Genomic DNA, 8125 nt, shown 5'->3' on the forward strand with positions numbered 1-8125 from the left:
AGGTGCGTGTATTTGGAATTGTCCAATGTGGTAATGTTTTGTAAATGTGTGTGTATTTTGAGCACGGCGGTGTGTACCTCCAATGGAATACCACGGTTGAAAGCCCGCCGCGTGGATTCATGGGTCGTGATAGTGTGGGCGTATTCCTGTTGGCGTGACGGTGGAGGTTTCGTTATCGCCAGTTTATCACTGACCTTTGGTGTGGCGGACTTGTGTGGCTGTCTGGATTTTGGCGGATTCCGAGCTGTGGGTCATAATGACCGTGGCGGAATTCCACGGCCGCGGCGGTGTGTTGGCGGTCTTCTGCACGGCGGTAAGCGGCTTTTACCGCCAATGTTGTAATGACCCCCTACATGTCCCAAATATTTCACTTCACTACAAAGAAATTTAATTTTTTTCTTTTTTACAACCACTTCATGTTTTTCAAAAATACACAACACATGTTCCAGGATGACATTATCCTCTTCAACATTCTTTGCATAAATTAACAGATCATCCGGGAAAGCCAGGACTCCTTCAATATCTGTCAAAAGGTTATACATGACCCTCTAAAACACAGAGGCCACAGAGGCCAGTCCAAAAGGCATCCTGCAGCATTGGAAAACTCCAATATGGGAGATAGATGCAGTCAAATGTCTGGAAGACGGATATAGTTCTTCCTGGTGGTATGCACTTACTAGGTCAAGTTTAGAAAATATAGTGGCACCTGTAGTACACGCAAATAGATCAAAAGATTTGGGCAGTGGAGGGGAATTGACACATATATCTTTGTTGAGTGATCTAAGATCCACATAAACTCGCAATTGGCCACATCTTTTACGTGCCACCACCAATGAAGATAGCCAAAGAGAGGTTTCATCTGGCTCAGTGATCCCCTTTTCACACAGGTTTCTCAGTTCCTTTTCAACTTCATCGCTAATACTGAAAGGGACACCCCTCAGTTTGTGTTTTACTGGCCTGGACCCTTCCTTTACTCTGATTTTGTAGTTGAACCCTTGAATCTTATCTAGCTCTTCTCTATACACATTGGGAAACCTTTTACTCCACTCAAATTTAATTTCCTCCGTCAATCACCAAAACTTGTTCTTTGGCCCCCAGACTGAGGATCATTCCAAAGAGCCCTTGATAGAACCATCCTTATATGTTTAAACCTTTCACTGCTACTTATATTTTCCCTTTGATCCTCCTTCCTTTGAATTCCATAACTTCCTCAATATAGCTTAATAGCTCTATCCTCTGTCACTATAAGAGACCAGAGAACGGTCAGGTGGAAATAACAATCTGTCACCCCACATTTCACTGTACAGGGAATGGGTAATCATGGTGATTTTGACACCTAAATCCACCAGAAGTGTAAGTACTTCATCTTTAACCCGGATGTCGGCCACAGGATCTACACACTTGGATGGATTATGTGTTATCAGTTCTTTAGCATCATCACCAATAGCTAGGACAAGATCTCCTATTCCGAAACCATCATCATCTGAGATAAGATCAGAATAACCTATGCAAGGAGCTGACTGTTTTGAGTTTTTCTTCTTCAAACAAACTTTTGCAAAGTGACCGATTTTTTTACAGAAGTTGCACGTTACAAATATGGCAGGAAACCTACCACCCTTTACATGTTGTAGATTACCACACCTAAAACAAAACTTTGCTTTTAAATAAGGATGATTTTCATTTTTCATCCCTTTTTTTTTACAATTAGGTTTCTAGCAAGCTTTCATTACCTGTACCACATTCACAATTTCAGTGAGCTTATCCTGCAGTTCTTTAACTGAAATTTGTGATATTTCTACGCTTTTTGCCACTTTGGTAGTCTCATCAAGTGAGGACAGGAACAGAGGTTTCTGTCTAATTTGTTTGTCTTTGCAATCACACACAAACTGGGCCCTAATTAGTTGATCTGTGAAGTTCTCAAATTGGCATTCAGCAATTAATCTGCAAAACGCAGAAATGTATGCATCAACATCATCCTCAGCTCCTTGTTTTTGTGCCACAAAACCATTAAACAAGGCTGCTTGTCAAATGTAATTTGAGGTTTTTTTACAGTCTCTGAATATTCATCATTGCCTTTGTTTTTATTGTGTGGCAAGTCAGGTAGGTGTTTGTAAAGTGATCTTCTTCAAAACCTAATGAGTCTTCTAATAATTATAATAAACATTTCTTCCTCTAAGCCCTAAACCTGGAAGCTCCAATGGCACCTAAATAGGTTTCAAAAGCATCAATCCACACACCCCTTGGCGGCCGCAAGTTGTGTTCGGCACAGAATTTTACCGGCTGATACTCCGCAACTTGGTGTCAGGATATAAACACGGGTTGCACTTAATAATATTTCCAGTTGATAGGATTACTTGTACATTTCCTCTTCAGATATTATGATATATAATGTGGATTTAACAAGACATTCACTATAATATAAGGATTGGTCTTTCCGGCTATGTAGACATTTTTGATTAAGCCCTGATGAAGTCTTTAAGATTATTATCTTATTGGACGAAACACGTGTTGGCATTTTGCTGTTGGCGTTTTGCTGTTGATGATTCGTGAATATTGAATCAATGAACATTTTCGTTTTCCGCAATGATCTGCTCTTCCGAGAGAATAAATTGAGTTATACTCATTCATGAGTTCCTGTGCGTCAGCAAAATTCATCAGAATATTTTGGCACCAGATATGTAAATTGGACCAGGAAACATTTACCTAAATACTAAGTACTGATACACGAGTGCCGTGACAATTTGTTCTTATTGTTACTAGTTTCCTAGGAAACACTAGAGGAGTTAGGAAGTTCCTCCTGCCACGAGCACCGTGCCTACAATGTTTTTTATCTAAAATGTGGAGACTTTCTGTGAGCGCTTCTTCCTATGTATTTCTTCCTATTTTGTGCATATAATCCACACACCCCACTTAATTGGAGGCTCGCCTGGTGTATCTAAGAATGCGGGGGAGGAGCAACTGATTGCATTGTACGATTATGTACTTCTTAATGTTGTGAATGAAAGAAAGAAAACAAATATTTTTATCAACAAGTTTTTGTAAACCACAGCTACTGAACACTAGAAATTAAAACATACTGTGTTAGCAACACAATAATGATATGCTAATATTCAATGTAAAAGGTAACTATAACATATTTCTTAAATATGTATATCTATATGTTTAAAACTTGAATAGTCCCTGAAGGTGTGCGTATCACCAAATTAAAACAAACTCAATCCTAATTCAAGGCTCTCTGAACATATATATAAATATAGATACACAAAACAATTATCTGTGGGCATCAGCGATTTACATTGCATGATGTTTTTGGAATTCTATATTGCTTGAAACGGTGTGCACATCACCGATGCGCAGGGCGAGAAGAAGAGTACTTTTATGGGCTGAAAGAACAACTCTGAGGAGATGCCAAGAAAGTAAATTAACCTATAAATGATACCTCGTGTTTGTTATGGTTGTGAGGCAAAGGTACTGTGAGGCCCAATGGTGTTTCCAAATGAAAAAAGAACACAAGATAAATAATTAAGAAAAAAAATTACAGATGTATCACCAATAAAGAGGAAGCATGGTGTGTGTATCACCGTGAGTGTACGCAAATAATTATAGATCCAAATACACTAAAAGGTGTGCAATCCACTGTGGTAACAAACAGATGTACACAGCATAAAAAACTGTATTCTCCAGAAACGAATAGTTTCCAACCTGATAAAGGCGGTGACAAACACCGCTGAACTGTAGCAACTATGATCGACAAACAATTTTGCAGTATGACGTAAGCATGTGCTGTAAAAAAAATACTCCCTGGATACTTTAAAATGGTAAATGTTTTAAAGCTTCTCCACAAGATGCGAATTTCTACCACAGGCATTGTTGGCAGCCACATATTAATGAAAATCTCCGCACAGTGGCGCACATCCAAATATCTGCGCAGTCAGCAAAGGCAGACCAAAGCGCTACAGGAAATTCTGTCGCACATAAAGGAAGTACAGAAAAAACTCTCTAGCACAACAGATCACTGAAAGGAGAGGATGTTCAAGGTACCCAACAAAATGACAGCTGACAGATATTTCACGCTCTCACCCAACAAATGAATGCGGTGCTGAATAACAAATCACTGCAAGAGGAACGATGTTGAGGAGATGAAGAAACTGGAATCACATGTTTGATGCGGACTGGCATCCATGTAAACTGAGATAGCCGATAGCACAGGTTCGCTGCAGTAGCTCAGCTCGTCGCGATATAGTTTTGTAGTTTTGTAGTAGATGAAAGGATTAATGTATGAAAAAAGTCTACGTTTATTTCCAAATATAAGAGCTAGTCGGTTGTAGGAAACAAACATGCAGGAACTTCCCCACACTACGTTCTTCACCACCATTTACTCGCCTTTCTCCCTGTTCTCACTCAGCGCTCCACTTTAGAGTTTCACATCAGGTTTGAACATGCAGGCATCAGGTATAGGTAACAGTATATTTACATTATTACATTACCATGCTAGTTCAGCTTCCTAAATGTTATTAAAAACCATGATTAGGAAACAGAAAGAGCGGTTGTTCTCCCTCTTGGCATTCAATGTCCTATTGTTGTGGAGCTTAGGATTCACATTAGTAATACAATTTACCACCTCCTGAAGTTAGTTGTTTACCCCATTTATGCCTTACACTGTTAATACATTGATTATATCTGTAAGAGTTGTTCTCACAGGTACTAATATGGAATTGAAATATATTGTTTGGAACAGATTAGCTTATCGAAGAGTTTAGTTGCTTTCAATAATATCATTGTTTAAGCCCTGGATGTAGGTACCCAGCGTATAAATCCATCATTGGTCCCTAGTGTAAAGATGTTTTTGAGTGTCATATTTGTTTTTGAACCCATGGTTTGTCTATCACTAACCCATGCAAGTCATTTTGTATCTGTGCAACTTCCTGATAACAATGCATCATGTCATGGTTTTTCTACATTGTATATTGCTCCTATATTCGCTGATTCAATTTTATTTCTTCTAGCAGTCTTCCCCACATATCTGAATCTGCAGGGGTATGTGATCACATAACTTACATTCTCAGAGCTGCGAGTAGTGTGTTTATTAAGAACCCATGGAGTGTTCAAACCAGAGTCAACATTTTTTGTGACTTTTGTGAGCTGGCCATCACTGTTTATTAATAATATCCAATATTGTCTTACAAGTGGTAACACATATGAACCTCCCCTCTGTTTGTTTTAGATAGCTCTGTAGCAAGCCCTCATTGTACATTTGGAGTGTTCTGCTGGCTGACCTGTTTGTTTTTTTAAAGAAACTAGTGGGCAAAGGTCGAAGACGTTGTTACATTGTAATGTGACAGTAGGACAGACACATGGCTCAGCTTGAAGGGTTCAGTTTAGATATGTGCTTCTATGTTTAGAAATGGTCAGGTTAGAGGTTGTTTCTGGTATTGACAATGGGATTTGGTATTATTTCAAATTAAATCAATTAGTGATTAGTGTGAATGCTTACCTTCCTTCTACATCACTTCCCAAAAACATAATCATAAATCATCTACAAATTATCACCGTACCTTAAAGGCACCCTTCTATTCATACAACATTCTGGTACATTCTTCTCACACATCCAACAAAGATACATCTCTTTAAGGAAAACTACATCATAATGTAGTAGCAGTGTGCTCCCAGAACCCAATTTTGATTAACCTTATCTTTGCTTTTGACACTGCTGCCTTTTGACTTGGACTAGGCACTGAACAAATACCACCTAAATTCATACATAGAGAAGTCATATTAGGTTGCTATTGCATAGCTTGTTAGATGTCAAAATATTTAATTCAGAATTCATGTCATTTAGTATGCTTGCTGTCTAAGAAGTTCTTGCCAACTCGGAACTTACTGTCTTCTGTTTTGCCTAACACCAAAATTGACTGGACATTTTATAACAGAAAAGAAGCAATTAAAGTTATCCTCATCCTGATATTGTTTTACATTCAAAGTACCTTTTTGTTATTGATAATGTATGCTTTGACAGGTGGGGCACCTTGGGTAAAAACCACGTGACACAAGCTAAACTAAATCTGGTCGAGCTTCTCTAACGTTTGGCTATTCTTAAATCCTCTAAGCTTCTCACAAATTAGGCCATAGGTTTAGTCATACAGCATATGACACACCAAACATAAAGGTGTCTGTTCACTAAAGCATTTTTCTGCATGTAAAGTAGTACACACAAATGGTATTCACTAAGGTCTGAGCTAAGATCTCTGCATATGCATCTCTCTTCTCTTATGCGTGGAGATTTCCCCATGCAGAGGTATATGTTATTGGTGTAAATGTGAAAGGAGCAAGCAGGAGTGGGAGAACAATAGGCAATATTTACTACAAAATGGGTGGAGTAATGGAAAATTAAGGAGGACCACAGGGAGGCACATGCCAATACAAAAACACATAGAAAAGAGAAAGTCAATTGCTATTCTCCAAAGTTACAACCACATATACTCCAGTATTACTGCAGGCAAGAGGCTCAAATTGTATTTATGCAAGCCTTGGAGTAAGTCACATGCCACAACTAGCAAGTCAATGTTACAGGAGGGGGGGGGGGGTCGCGTAGAACTTTTTTTACACAGGGAATAAAAAAACACTACTAAGGGAAAATAATATAATGTATTTGACTTAAGAAACAAATACAAGTTTACAACAGTAAACATATACATTATTAAGTAGGAAAGACTGAGAATAGCAACGGAACTTCATTCCCATTCAGCACAAGTGCTAGTGAAAAGATGTGGGGGATGCAACAGTCATGCCTCATCCACATCCATAAGCAGGTGAAACACACTGCACCGTCAACCGTTCATACACATTCTACTCACTTTCGAAAGCAAGTCACAGCCAAAACATTTTCTTTCCCGTGTTGGTGAAGTCTGTCATCCTGTCCCTCATTTTGAGGAACAATTACTTGAGGAGGAAAGAGAAGAAATACAGGCAGAGGCTCAATTTCTTTGGTGTATCCAGGGAAGCTGTACAGACAAGACACCACTTCTCTCTTGATGTCAGCCTTGAAATGGTTGCAGACTGTAAGTTGATGCTCCCTCCGCCTGCAACCTGCTCCCAGGACATCAGTGTGTATGTCAAAATATTGGCTGCACTCCACTTTCTAGCCAGTGGATCTTCCCATCATCAGAAGAGTATGCCAGTATATCTTAATGGCACAGTCACTGGTGGAAAGGCAAGGTTTGCATATTAATTCTAAGCTACCACCCACATTCCTTGGGTCTTAGGTGTCATTGGTTACACCCACGCTGCACTTCAACCACCACAGCAAATGGTATTTCCGCAACAGACACTGGTGGCCACCATAAATGTGCTAGCTGTCATCTGCAGCAGGTGCTACTCCACTGGTGTGTACTCTGCTTTTCCTGGGTGCACACACACAAATACGTTTTCTGATTAGTGAAAAATGCTTATCAACTGGTAAAATGTGGCTATTAGGCAAGAAGAGCACATGTGCCTCTGTTTGGAATGGCTTTAGAAACATGGATTCTTATAAGTTCTGCCATCCCATTGCACAACTGATACTAATTTTGATATCACACATGTATGGAATGTCTGCAGCATTCTCATGGTAAGAGATTAAAAAAATACATCTTTGTTGCAGGTGATGCTATGTATGTCCTCTCTCCCCATCTCCTCTATCCCTTCTGTTGTTCAGCCACCAGGCCTTGACAGAAGTATAACAAGGCATATGTACAAATGTGTTCCTTCAATGCACGTTTGTCATTCTTCAGTCATGCTACAGATGTCCTGACCTTACTGGGACAGGTGCTGCCAAGAAGTAATATACAAGGCCATGGTAGCCGGCTGCATGTAGCACGGCATTGCCATACAGTTGCACTGACATGTAGACTTTACCCTCAACTAAAACCTGATCCCGGTTCTTGGGGTGGGCAACAGACCAGAGGTCAGGGACTGCAGTGACTTGACCAATTAGAGGCCTCTCATTTTTGCCTCAGCTGCTACTTTGGTTGCTGTATCACAGTGATCGGACAGTGTCCATTGACTGATGAATGGTAGACTTTTACAGTGTCCACTTGTATCATCCTGGAAACACCACTGCTGAACCACCATGGTGCCACAACCAGAC

This window comes from Pleurodeles waltl, chromosome 2_1 (genome assembly GCF_031143425.1).
Source record: "Pleurodeles waltl isolate 20211129_DDA chromosome 2_1, aPleWal1.hap1.20221129, whole genome shotgun sequence".
NCBI classification, from domain to species: Eukaryota; Metazoa; Chordata; class Amphibia; order Caudata; family Salamandridae; genus Pleurodeles; species Pleurodeles waltl.